At 49.9% G+C, this 14,081-nt stretch overlaps 1 protein-coding gene across 9 annotated transcripts in view; it reads right to left on the minus strand.

Moving 5' to 3' along the window:
* RPH3A (rabphilin 3A) overlaps positions 1-14,081 on the minus strand; it is a 265,035-nt gene that overhangs the window by 87,686 nt on the left and 163,268 nt on the right. For 3 of the 9 annotated variants that reach the window (XM_029921863.1, XM_029921862.1, XM_029921861.1), the window contains exon 2: positions 6,982-7,102. The exons of 2 other annotated variants lie outside the window; for them this stretch is intronic. The gene's annotated coding sequence lies outside the window, so the exon portion shown is untranslated. Of the gene's footprint in view, positions 1-6,981; positions 7,103-7,272; positions 7,629-7,651; positions 7,727-14,081 lie in introns of those variants that run through there. 4 more of the 9 variants (XM_029921860.1, XM_029921865.1, XM_029921864.1 and 1 more) reach the window with 4 other exon arrangements.

Here is a 14,081-nt window from a genome sequence, read left to right on the forward strand (position 1 = left end):
GACTAGACTGTAAGTTCTAGCAGGGCGGAGAATTATGTCTCACTCACTGCCGAATCTCCAGGGCCTACAGAGTTGCCTGGTATGTGGTAGGATACAATAAATATTTGGGAATGAGTTGATCAAAAGCAGCGGTTCTCAAAGTAGGGTTCCTGGAGCAGCAGCGACCATGTGTTGGGAATGATGTGTCAGACACATAAATTCTTGGGCCCCCTTCTAGTCCCAGTAGAATCAGAAACTCTGCCTTAATAGTCCTTTATGGGATTCTGACGTGGGCTCAAGTGTGAGAACATCTGGCATAGGACCATCTGCAATCTCTCCCTGGAGCCTCTCTTGTGATCGAATCAAATGATTCCCTTTTGATTTGATCAAACGACTACATAACTGGCTGGGTGGTCAGTCTTACAGGGGGAAGGGGAGGGGTGGGAGGAGGGAGTCAGCCCTCACCCTTGAGTGACCGTTGGCCTCTGCAGCCCAGGTAGTCTAGGAGAGCAGGGAACGTCAAGGCCGGGGAGGGCCCTGCCCCCTGAGCAGGAGAGCAGGTAACCCCCCCAAAGCCATGTCTCTGGTCTTGGAGACCCTACAGGAGTCCAAGCATCTGACATAGAGGTCGGAGGACCCACTCGTCCTGGTTTGCCCGGGCCTTCTCCAGTTTGAACACACAAAGAGTCTGTGATGCTGAGAATCCTTTGTTCTAGGCCAACTCAGACTGCTGGTCACCCTGCCCGGGGCCTCGGGGCCTCACAAATGCTTTCCCTTCCCAAGCCACTCGATATGTCTGCATAGATGAGAGAGATAGACGGGGCAGGGCAGGAATAAGGAGAGGAAGAGAGCAAGAGAGTGGGGAGAAGAAAGGAGGGACAGAGACAGGCAGGGAGATCGGAGAGATGAGATTTTAAAAGGGTGGAACAGATGGGCAAAGGGCCAGGGGCGGTGAAGAGGAGAGAGAGAGCTAGAGAGAGAGAGGCACATGGGGACACAGTGACAGATGAAAAAGCCAACAGGTAGAGGGGGCCAGGGACGAGGGGCAGGTGGAGGGACACAATGCACCGCACAGATGCGTCTTTGGCAGCGGCTCCCGATAAACTTGGAGAAATCATTTCTCCTCTCAGCAGCCCCGGAACGCCGCCCCACCATCACCGGCTGGCACCGGAACCCGCTTACATAATCTGTGCTCTACTGAAAGCTGCTTCCATTCACAAGTCGCTGCCTGTCATTGTGTAGGTGCGTTAAAGAGGGAAAAAAGGAAAGAAAGGAAGAAAAAAAGAAAGAGGCAACTGAATGAACTCACTCAGATTATACTGAGAGATGAGGGGACCGTCCCCCTCTGCTCTCCGCATAAACCCTTCACGTGCCATGCATCACGATGACGCTGTCCCATGGTTTTCCTCTTGTTGCTTAATTGCAGGGGGATTGGTGGACAGAAACCCCAGCTTCCTTCCTGCGGCATGTTATCTTGCTCACTAACTGGATTACTGAGCCAGGGTCTGACACGGCTCCATTACAGTGAGATTTAAGCGCGCGTTATGTCATTAAAACTAATGACAGCAAGACAATTACTTCGAGGAAACTGCGGTGGCATTGCGTACGACAGCCTGGTGCCTCAGTCCAGCTGCACCCCACATCTCCCTGGCCCAAATGGAAGGCAAGTTGGGCTAAGAGCCAGCTCTGTTCTCTCAAAGCCCAGAGGCCTGGCCAGGCTAGGGGGGGTCGTGTCACTGCCTTGCCACTGAGCCATCTCATAACCTAGGTCCCTGGGATCTGCCTGAGAAAGAAGTGGGGTGCTCAGTGGTTAGCAGGGAATGAGGTGGACACTGCAAGGTCAAACTTGGGCTTCTGGGGGAAACAGGGTTCAGCGGCAGAAAGTACATCATGTGTGCTGGGGAGGGGGGCAAGAGACCTGCTCAGCCCTTGGGGGATGGTGAGCAGTGTAGTGGGGGGAGGGGAGAGCCTTGGGAGAAAGTCTGAGGCTTGCAACACACCGGAACTGTTATAACTCACAGCTGTAAAAGTGTTCTGCATTTCCAAAACCCTGCTTTATCTATAGCAGGTGGAGGCGTGTGCAAACACAGGTCTTAAGGACCTCAGAGTTTCTGATGGAGTGGGTCCAAGCGTCCCTCCCCGCCGCCCCCGCCGGAAATCTGGCTTGGATACCCTTGGGCATCAAGAGCTTTCAAACCCCAGCAGAAGGCGAGTCCAGCCACCCTTGCCTTTTGCCACCTTCTTTTACCTTAATGTGCGCAGGCTCTGCTCCTCCCCCCACAGAATCTCCCCCCTCACTTTTTGGAAGGGAGTTTCCAACTCCTCTTCAGTAAAGTATAAATGACTAAGAAGGCTGAAGGTGTTATCCCATCCCAAGCATCTGCTTTTTGCCCAAGAGCAAGGGCTTGAGACAAAAAATGGAAACTTTAATGATGGAATTTCGGATGTCATTTAGCTGAGTGTAAACAGCCCCAAAGCGGTGACTAAGGGAGCCCTCTCTGTACCACTCCCCAAGTTTACATGTTATAGGCAGCCGCTTACTTAATCTAAGTCCCCAAAGACATTGTGTCTTTGTTACCATTTAATTCCCAATACCCACCATGGCACCAGGCATACTGTAAGCCCTTAATAAATGTACAGTGCATGAATAAGTGTCAACGATACTCTGGCAAAAGGACAGAGAGAGGCCCATCCTTGCCTGTAGCTGATCCAAGATGAAAGCCAAGTCCTTCTGAAGTCTGCACAATGACTCATCATAACCAACACAACTAAGTGCCTACTGTATGCGGACCTCTGGCTTGGACCACAGGACAAAGATGCCTCCTTAAATTGATCCATCCACTAGTCAACCAACTAAGGTTTCGTGCCTCTAGGCAACTCACTCCTGAATGAGTGCTGTGTGCTAACCTTGACCTTAAAAGTTGAGGTGCTCAGCCTTTACACTTAAGGATTCGGCCTGTGGTGCCTCCACAGCAGGAAAAGCACCGTGGAAGGGAAGCGAGGGAAAGCTCGGTTTTCCTAGGAAAGATTCACAGGCTCTGAGCTGGTGAGTTGGAATGATTCAGCAAAAACCTCCCAAGGACTTAGAGAAACAAAAGACAGAGTAGGCAGCAGGGATCCTCCTCCCAGACCCCTTCCTCTGGGGTCTGACCACCACCCTCACAGGGCCTGTTTCCTCGGGGCTTCACAGGCTTTAAGGAAAGGAGGCCATTATGCCCATTTCACAGATGAAGAAACTGAGGACCTGGGAGCCACCGGAAACAGCACAAAAACCACACACAGGGAATAAATGTGACTGGATATGTCCTGTCTCCAAGCCCTGTTTTCATTCTGCCCCCCACACCCCCACCCCGGGCCCCAGAGGTGCACAACTAGCCCCCAAGATTCACCTTCCTCTACCTCACCCCAATCTTGTTTCAGGCAGAAGTCACTTCACTGTCATCTCCACTGCTAACATACGTTGCTGACTTACTCCTCCCGGCTCAATACTAAGTACTTTGCAAGCATTAACTCAAACTTTTCATAATTTCACATTTCCTGGAGTATCCTCACCTTACAAGTGGAAAACTGAGCCTTGGAGAAGTGCAGTGACCCAGCCAGAAGGATCGAAACCCAAGGGATCTATTTCCAGAGCCCACACTCTTAGTCACCACGCTGTATGACCTTAATATACCTAACTGAGGAAACTGAGGCTCAGAGAGGTTATGGGTCTTGCCTGAAGTCACACAGCAAGGAAACGATGAAAGTCAGAATTTGAATGCAGGTCTTGGCTTCTCCCAGAGTCCCACTCTGCAGCCCCTCAGAGGGCTGGCTAAGGAGGCAGAGGGGTGGGGAACAGGAAGGAGCGGGGCCTATTTCTGGGGTTCCTCCTTCACAGTCCCAGCACAGCAGGGCGCTCCATCCTGGGTAGCAGCTGAATCATTTAAGCGCCTTGGCTCCAACCTACCATGACTGGGTCCCGGATTTATTTTCACCCCAGGTTACAGCCACAGCACTTAACAGAAATCCACCATGCTGTTTGCTTCTCATTGTCTTCACATCAACTCCTGATTCGTCTGCACTTATGACCGGCTCCCCACTCAAAGGGGATACGGAGCAGAAGACAGGACCATATGTCATTGTGGTTTTTATTAGAAAGTCACAAACTCTCTATGACCCATATGGCGGGCGGGGGTGGGGGGTTGTGGTAAATAGAGTAAATACCACATCTTACACACAAATGCCCAGAGCAGCCACCGTGGCAAGAACGCACAGCCTTGACCGGGCAGCCAAAATGTGTAAGAGCGATATGCCTTTCCAGGCAGAGCAAGCTGGGGAGTGACTTCCTGGGCCACCTTTTGGAATTGCAGATGTCCGGCTACTACTGCCTCTCTCCCACCGGTGAGAAAGGAAATGCCCGAGTCCGTCTCCACAGCTGTGCCCTCTAGTCACCAGCACAGGCTAGAGAGGCACCACAGGACGCCTTCTCTCCGTAGCCAACCGGGTGCGGTGAGGAGGGGCTGCCTGAGCCGGGCCTAAAGGGATGATGCCTTGTCTTCATGATGGAAGATTTGTCTGTTGCTCTGTCATGACTTCCTGTGTGGTCTTAGACAAGCCACTAGCCCTCTCTGAGCGTCCCCCACCCCTCATGAAGGGATTAGACTAGATCAGAGACCTCAAACCTGAGGCGCTCAGGTGGGCCTGAGGGAGGGTCCCTGGATCCCCGGGAGTTGTGTGTTTGGGGGAACATGCATCTTTTCAGAGTGGAGGCTCTCAAAGGGGTCCTGGCTGCCACCCCTGGATAAGTCTCTATAAAGCCTTCAATGCTGCAATAACTGTAATCTATGTACCTGGGGCCACAAATAAAGCAGACCCCTCTCCAGCTGAGCACGAGATCCTAGAAACTTCACGAAGTTCTCACAAGAGACCCCCATCACAGCTCACCCCAAATGGGACCTCCTCAACACATGTGATAAATTCCCAAACACAACACACACCCTTCCCAGAAGCATGCCTGCACACACACTCTGATCACAAGGTCCTAGAACCTCAGAGCTGGAAAGAGCCCTGGAGTCATCTGGACCAGGTGCCTCGCTGCACAGACAGGGAAACTGAGGCCCGGAAAGGGGAGGCAGAGTTGGGGCTGGAACCCAGGTCTCCTGGTACAAGGCCAAGCCTCTTTCCAGAAGCTTCTACCTCCCTTTCCCTGGTGCACCACAATGCACCATTTCAAATGTGACGGGGGAGGAGGGAGGACAGCCTTCTGGATCTTAGCCACCCCCAAGGAAATAAGGCTGAGAAGCAGTAAGAAGGTGTTTTAAAAGCACCCACATGTTAAAGACCCAGTCCCAGCTCCCTCAGCTGGGCTAGCGTGCATGTTCTTCCCAGCCGCACCAGTTGTTAAAACACTGAAATACTCCTGTACCAGATGGTGATATTGCACCAAGGCCCTGTGGCTCCCCCCTGATACTCTCCCAGTTCCCCCCAAAGCTCCTCATAATCCAGCAATTAAAGGGTTAACACTCAGCGCTCTAAGGAACCCCCACTCCACTGCCCCAGCCATGGTCCAGTGTGACCAGTGAATGCCAAAGTTCCATATTGTAAATTTCACCCACGGCCAGACCTTGCGGCTCCTTATCTGAACCAAATTTCTGCATGTCAATGGTTCACACTTGAGGCTTCCCGAGGAGGAAACTAAGGTATCTTCCTCCTCAGAATCGTGGGATTTGGAGGATCGAGTCTTTGACACTAACTATTGAACAGTCTACCCCCTCTGCTTCACGTGCTCTACCTGAGCAGGCGCATGTCCCAGGATTCTGGTGTCCCCACTTGGCTCTGGGGCTGGAGATAATCACTGAGTGGGCCCTGCCTACATTTCAGGCTTGCCAGTCTCCGGGGCTGACGTTTCATTCCTCCCACCACTGAGAACAAGACCCTTTAGAGAAATCCTTGGGGGGACAGAAGACTGAAGTGGCCCCTGGGATACTAGTGAAGATGCTAAAAATAAAGACATTCATTTCCAGAAAGGTAGATGTAATCAAAGCAGAAAGCAAAGAGAATTCTCCTTCTGATGGGTCACAGATTAGCAGCAAAGGCATTTTAAAATTAAATGTGAGTTTTTGGATTCAGTTACAAGAAACCTCAACTTCCCACTCACTAACAGGTTGGTGCAGGCTCATCTCATCAGGATCTCAGATAGAGAAACTAGATCGGGATTTGGTTTGCTCTGGAACAGATCTGCAGCCGGAGGCTGGAGTCCTTCCCCAGAACCTGAACAAACCCTGTTCCCTTCTTTGCCTACTCTGAGACAGGCTCAGGATGGAGTCCCCCGGACTGGTGCCAGGATGCACCCCCATACAATCACTTACAGGTTACACCACCTGTGAAAATAAAACAGCGCCTGCCTGACCACTCATTCCAAGCAAAATGTAGTCCTTTCATGGCTCCCAGATCTCCCATCTCAGGAAGCTTAGAAAAGCCACGCTTGCAAAAATCACTACAGTTGAATTACTCAGGAAGGTGGTAGCTGCTGAACCCTGCCAGATGCAAGCCTCACCTGGTGTGCCTAGGTGACCCTCAGCAAGGGCTAGCCGTTCAGCCTCAGGTGACCCTCTCTTACCAGGGCCAAGGTGCTCACCCACTAGATCAGAACACCCAGAGACCCTCCATACAGGCTGGCCATCCCATAAAGGGTTAATCCACTCAGAGAACTGCTGGCTACTTTCAACAGCTTCTGCTGCAAGGGAGAGGGTAAAAATTGGGCAGAAGCCACAATTTTGATCACATTGCCTAAAACAGGAGCATATTTTACCCCCTCCCTGGGCACTGAGCCGAAATCTCATTTAGTTTGGGGTGCCACTTAGGCGATCAAACACTGCAGAATGTGGGCAAATAAATGTGGTCATTCCTCAACACCCCTCCCCCCACCTACCCTCTATCCCACCAGCTCACAGTCACTCCTCATCCCAACGGGGATCCCAATACCCCCAACCCATTTACACAATTGAGAAGAATAGCACTTACCACCACACCAGAGGATTGCAGAGGGAATGGGTGAGCCAAATTCTTGCCAACTCCTCCCTTCCCTGCAGGGTGGGAAGATGCTAACTCCCGATGACTTGGTTTGAAAGCTCAGCGGAGGTGCCTGGAAGAAAATTGTTCATTTGATTCCCCTACTCTTCCTAAAATAAAAGCAAAGCACCAGCACACACACACACTCACGCGCGTGCACACAGACAGACGCACACACACACACACACACACACAAACATCAACTACCCCTAAATCATGCAGGACCAAGACGAAAAGAAATACCACTGCCAGAAGAGAAAACTCAGACCAGTCCGTGGACAAGGCAAAGACAGTGGCTCCCTCAGCCTGCCGTCCACATGGATGAAGGTTTTTTCGCTCTGAGTCCTCTCCCCACCACCCCTCTTCCTCTCTATTTCTCTTTCTTTCTGTCGTCCGCGTCCGCGTAGGCAACTCCGGGCTGCTGGCAGTAGATGAATCAATTGCTTCCCCAGTGCCCGAATCAGTGGCAGCTGCCACCACTGCTGCAAAACCCTGTGTGAGCAAGGGAGGGGGCAGAAGCTTCCCGGCGCAGGGGGAACCAAGCCGCCCTCCCACCCGTGATTTATGTGTGAAGTGCCTGGAGAAAGAAAGATGGGAAGCCAGGAGGAGAGGTTGGGCGCACCAGAGATCTCCGCTGGTCGAACCGGCAATCAGGAGATTGGCGATCAGCACCGCGGACAGCGCTAAGCTGCGGCGGCGGAGGGATGGGCGGGAAGCGAACCCTCAGGCAGCGAAGTTAAGTTATTGGATGGTTAGAGCAGAGAAGGGGGAGGGGGGGGGGACGGGACTTCTCGACATCACACAGTGAAGTCAGTGACAGCCTACCTACCACACACTTGTTCTAATATTGTCGCTCACTCTCAGAGCCAGGAGCTGTAAGTTCACAGCCCCTTTCCCACACACGCCCCCAGCCTTTCATTGCTCCTCTCTGCTGGGAAGAGTTTGACCCCAGCGTGGGAGTCTCCACATGGTTTTTACCCCCAAAGACTCAGCCCAGCTGACCTGTCTTCACCCACATTGCTTCAGATTTCTGACCTGTATCTTGAATGCCTCAGAATTCCGAGCATGAAAGGCTTAGCAAACCTAAATTTCTAAGGGGCTTAGTTGAATAAGCATTTGACAGATTTCTGGGAGCCAGTTCTAGCCCCCATACAACCTTGGAAAAGTCATTTAAGTTCCAACTGTAAAATGAGGATATGACTACCCAGTTTTCCTAAACATAAAAAGCAACATGAAGAACACCAAAGTTGTGGGCTGCTAGGATCCCATAATCCATAAACTGTCCTACAACTCAAATGTTTTGACAGAGGGAGCAAGGAATTGAGAGCCAGCCCACGACGTGCCAAGCCCCACTTTTCAGCGTGTGGTGTGAGCAGATTGAAGTTGGGAGATTATAGGAGGTCTAAATCAGACAATAGAGCCTCGGCCAAAGACCCATGCCAAAAATATCTGAAGTGAAATCCATAAACAAGGATCTAAAAATAATTAAAAGGAGAAATATAGGGGCCCCTGGGTGGCTCAGTTGGTTGAGTTTCCAACTCTTGATTTCAGCTCAGGTCATGACCTTGAGCCCCACATCAGGCTCTGCACTGACAGCTCAGAGCTTACTTGGGATTCTCTTTGTCTCTCCCTCTCTCTGTCTCTGCATCTTCCCTGCTCTCTCTCAAAATAAACAAATAAAAATATATTAAAAAGGAGAAATATACACAGAAAAATTTATTCCCATAGCTTCCAGTGTTCCAGATCTCAAGGGCCTTATTCCTGCTTACTATGGGAAAAGGAAAGGATATCTCAAGCAGACCAAGATCTGTTTAGGACTACAAAGTAAACAATAACCCTCTCTACTGGGGAACCTCTTTTAAAGTGTCCCACTCAGACGGCCCAGACTGAACTACCACATTTGTCACTTAATTCTCCCCCTTGAAAAGTAGGATGTAAAAAGTCAGAGTCCTAGAGATCATTTAGAGCATTACTTTATAGATGATCATGATCATCATGATCACAATAATGGTGATGATAATGATGGTGGTGGTGATGACCTTGATGGTGATGATGGTGATGATTATGGTGGTGACGGTAGTGATGGCAGCTATCATTTATTGGGAACTGACTATGCACCGGTCATTCTGCTACAAACTTTACATGTATTGTCTCCTTCAATCCTCACCATGACCCTTAGAGGGTATTATTATTATGCCCATTTTATTTTTTTTTAATGTTTTATTTATTTTTGATACAGAGAGAGACAGAGCATGAGAGGGGGAAGGGCAGAGAGAGAAGGAGACTCAGAACCGGAGGCAGGCTCCAGGCTCTGAGCTAGCTGTCAGCACAGAGCCTGACGCGGGGCTTGAACCCACAAACGTGAGATCTGACCTGAGCTGAAGTGGGAGCCTTAACCCACTGAGCCATCCAGGCACCCCTATTACGCCCATTATAAAGATGAGGAAACTAAGCTTCAAGAAATTAAGTCCCTTGCATAAGGTTACACAGTAAATGGCAGACACAGAATTCAAACCCAGGGTTATATAATTCCAAAGCCCATGCTGCAAAATAACTCTCTCACAGTCAAGTTCAAATACGTTCTCTGATTTTTTGGCAGGATGTCATTGAATCTTTTCTGGGAAGACCCTATGGCACAAGTTCAATCCCCTCACTTGACACATGGGGAAAGTGAGGACCAGGAAGGGTAGGGAGTTGCAAAGACAAAGGGCTGAGAAGTAGCAGAGTTGGGTCTGGAACTTAGGTCTTTCAGGTACCAGGGTCTATGTTTCAGCACCTAGGACTGTGCCTGGCACATAGTAGGCCCTCAATAAGTATCTGGAGAGTAATTCAAGAAGATAGAGATTAAAGTCACACAGGACACTGGTGGTAGAATCAGGACCCAATACTTCCCAGGTCTCTTGGCTCCTTGTCCCAAGGAAGGTCTACCCTACCTCACAGCTTCCTTGGGGATTAGTTATGTATTCTGAAGGGTCTCTCTCTAATGCCTATCTCCCTTAGGAAATGAAAATAGCTACCATCTGCTAAATGTTTCAACACCTACTGTGCACTATGCTAAGCACTTTACACTTACTATCTCGAGTTTACACCTGTGTGTGAGGTGAATACTATTTATTGTCCCATTTTCAGATGAAAAGACTGAGGCTCAAGCAGGTTAAACAAAACCCCAAAGTTCGCAGCTAGATAGTGGCAGAGACAGAGATGCAATCTTAGGTCTGTCTGACTCCAAGACCTGTGTTTGTGCCACCCTGTTAGTTTTGTCCCTCAAACTGGGCCCCCTAGAGGCCCCTGGTGGAGTGAAAAGGAGGCCTGAGTTGCCCCCCACACACATCCTGGTTTCAACTAGAGCAGCTGTGCTTTTAAGTGTTTTGCATACTGGGCATCTGCCCAAGCCTTCATTGAAACCCAGGGCTTTGCAGCAAAATTTAAAAATGATTATATGGTTGAAACCAGAGCTCCGCACCCTCCCTGATGACCACGCCATCCCCTTCTCTGGGGATTTTGCCCCACCCTCCACGCTGCCCTGGTCACCATCTCTAACCCCTTATTTTGTCCTGGGAGCTCCTGGAGAGCTCTTGGCTTAAAGTACCAGCTCCTGCTGTAAGTTCTGACAGACCTGCAGCAGGAAGATACCTGGGAACCAGACTCCTCAAGGCTTAGCCCAGCCAGGCTCAGATCCTCTCACAGAAGGAGCACTGCAATGGGAGTTTTCAGGGTCTCGGATTCAGCAAGCAGTCCCATCCTGTCCTTGCTCTGCTGAGGCCAGAGGCAGCCCACTAAGTCTCTCAGTCACCCTGAAGGGGATGGGCAGTGATGGCGATGGTGACAACTGTAATCACAAAAGCTACCCACTATGCTTTGGGAGACTCATGTGCACCACAGTATTGGTTCGGGCTCACAAGCCTAGGGGTTAGGATGGTTATAGTTTTATTTCCATTTGACAAACGAGAACACTAAGACTCAGATGCCGAAAGCAACTAGCCTGTGGCCACTTCCTTCATATGTGGTGGAACTGGGATTTGAACAGAGGCCTCAGAGTTTATAACGATTATGCTTCACGGCATCCCTAGTTATAATGACCTCTCCCATTTACTTTCAGTGTTTATTATTCACCCAGTGACATGCTCTATCACTCCAACACTATCCATGACTTAGTACGAAGAAGTTTTATCCATCTTAGAGATGAGGAAATTAGACACAGAGAGGTCAGGTGACTTGCCCGAGGTACCACAGCTAGGAAGAGGGGGAGCTCAGGGCGGGAATCTAAATAGTTTCAGGCCCCAGGTGAGATACTGTCTCCCAGGAAGATGGGTTCTGAGATGCAGGAGAAAAAAACGCTCCCATTTCACTTGGTAAGGGGGGGCAGAATAATGGCCCCCAAAGATGTCCACGTCCTAATCCTCAGAGGTGGTGAGTATGTTGCCTTATAAGGCGAACGAGACTCTAGAGGCATGACTGAGTGAAGGATCTTGAGACGGAGAGATTATTCTGGGCCATGGGGGAGGGGGCACAGTTTAATCATAAGAATCCTCAGAAGGGGAAAATGGAGGAGGAGGGTAGAGGGTGATACTGGAGTGTAGGATTGAGAGAGAGAGAGAGAGAGAGGGAGGGAGGTGAAGATGCTATAATGCTGGCCTTGAAGGTGGAGGAAAGGGCCATAGGAACCAGCGCAGTCTCTACAAGCTGGAAAAGGCAAGGGAACGAATCCCCCTCACGGCGCCCCCCAAGAGCCTCCAAAAAGAGCATAGCCCCTCCAACACGTTGATTTTAGGACTTCTGACCTCCAGAGCTATAAGATAATAAATCTGTGTTGTTTTAAGCCACTTGGTTTGTTGCCACCTGTTATGGCAGCCACAGGGAACCAGTAGAGCCTGTCTGCCGAGGGACCTACAATGAGAAGTCCACGGCAAGTCAGCCTTGGGAAGCCCGACTGGCTAGAACGCAGTGCTTCCCTCATATCACAGTTGTTCTAAACAATACGGTGGCCATGCACGTGTGTGCGTGTGCGCGCACGCGCACATGCATCTGCACACGTGTGCACATGGATGGAGCCCTACAACAGAAAGGGCTTGACCTCATAGCGTCAGCCCAACCACCAGGCCCTGTTGCTGGATCCCACCGCCAGGGCACGTGGTGCTTTATTCGCTCCATCCTCTCTGAGAGCCTCTGGGGATATGCTATCATCAAGAACACAAAAAGGAAGAAATGTCACAGGGCACCTTTCCAGGAGCACAACTGATCGCCGGGGATCAGTCAAAGACAAAACAAGGAAATAGAACAGAGAGACAGGGGAGCAAGAAAAAGAGACAGAGAGAGAGTTGCTGGGTCCCCGAGACCAGCCTATGTTCCCAACAGATCCCTTCCCACCATGAAAGAGACGGGTCTTAGGAAAGCCCATTAGCTCCCTTCGGAGAAAATAGGGTAATTACAGAGAAGATGCTGCAGGACTTGGCAAGACAAGCTTTGATGACAAGTCAACTAGTATTATTTATTAATCAGTCAGCCTGGTATTACCAGCGAGGTACTGCCAGGGAGAAATAAGCCTGGGCTTGCCTTCCGGAGCTCTGAGCTTGATTCCCAGCTCTCCCACTCACCGCCTGGGTGACCTTGGGCATGTCAACTGCACGCTCTGTGCCTCAGTATCCCCATCTCTCTCTCACATGGTTGTCAGGATCACATGAGCAAACATATGTAAAAGCACTTAGAACGGTGCCCAGGATATAGGAAGCCCTATGGGTATCATTTTTCTTTATTACTTTCATTATTAGGATCATTATTATCGACGTGATGCATTTCCCAAAGGGTGACGCATGTTGGACTGAAATACAAAAATGATGTTAGGTGGTATGAGAGGACATATTTTTTTGAAGATTTGAATGTTACATGTGTATTTTTTAAAGTCCGTTTATTTTATATTTTGAGAGAGCGCGCAGGGGAGGGGCAGAGAGAGGGAGAGAGAGAATCTTAAGCAGGCTCCGTGCTGTCAGCATAGAGCCCAACGTGGGGCTTGAACTCATGAACCATAAGATCATGACCTGAATATGGGGCGCCTGGGTGGCTCAGTTGGTTAAGCATCTGACTTCAGCTCAGGTCATGATCTCAAAGTTTGTGAGTTCGAGCCTCACATGGGGCTCACTGCTGTCCAGCCAGCACAAAGCCTGCTTTGATCCTGTGTCCCTTCTCTCTGCCCCTCCCCTACTCATTCTCTCTCTCTCTCTCTCTCTCTCAATAGAAAAACTTTAAAAAAAAAAAAGAGTCAGATGCTTAACTAACTGAGCTACCCAGGTGGCCCGTTACATATGTATTTTTAAAGTGCATTAGAAAAATATTGTATTTCTGTTTCCAGTAGCAACAGAATGTTTTCTGGTAAACAAATGTGCTTACATTGATATAATACAGGGCAAAAATAAGTTTCCTTTTCTCTTTTATTTCTAGTGCCTCCATGGCACTGTCTGCCCTGAAATCAGCCCTCCAGGTGCGCTGGTTCACCTACCACCCCTCCCCTTAGTGACTGCGTCTCTCAGAAGGCAGCTCTAGTTAGTCCAATAAATCCAGAAGCAAAGTCTTACACCAAGAAAATAAGGGAAGAATGTGCTATCTTCTCTCTCACAGGTCCCTTCCACAATCAGCTTCTGGTCTATGAAGAATGAATAAGTAACAGTTAGTGAAGAGGGACCGTCCCTCATCGGAGCTCCTACAATACAGCTAACCCTCTCCCCAGGTCCGGCGTGCATAACCAACTCTTTCATCACGCTGGATATTCCAAGAACCGGCTCCGTCTTGTGCATCTCTGAGCTCTCGGGGCCTAGAACTGACCTGACGTCTGCTCAATGCTAAATAAGTAAATCATCATTAGAACTGTCGATGCCTTTTTCTTTCACCTTACTGTAATCTCGGGCAGGGGGAACGTGACCACCCGAAACTGCACATGTAGTTATAAACGGGCTACGTCAGGGGTTCATGGCATCCTGCGTGGAATCCCCATGTCTTTGAAATGAACAGCTGTATAAAGACCCAGGCCAGGTCATCATCCCAGATGATCAACGCCAGAG

This window comes from Suricata suricatta, chromosome 14, assembly GCF_006229205.1.
Source record: "Suricata suricatta isolate VVHF042 chromosome 14, meerkat_22Aug2017_6uvM2_HiC, whole genome shotgun sequence".
Classification (NCBI taxonomy): domain Eukaryota; kingdom Metazoa; phylum Chordata; class Mammalia; order Carnivora; family Herpestidae; genus Suricata; species Suricata suricatta.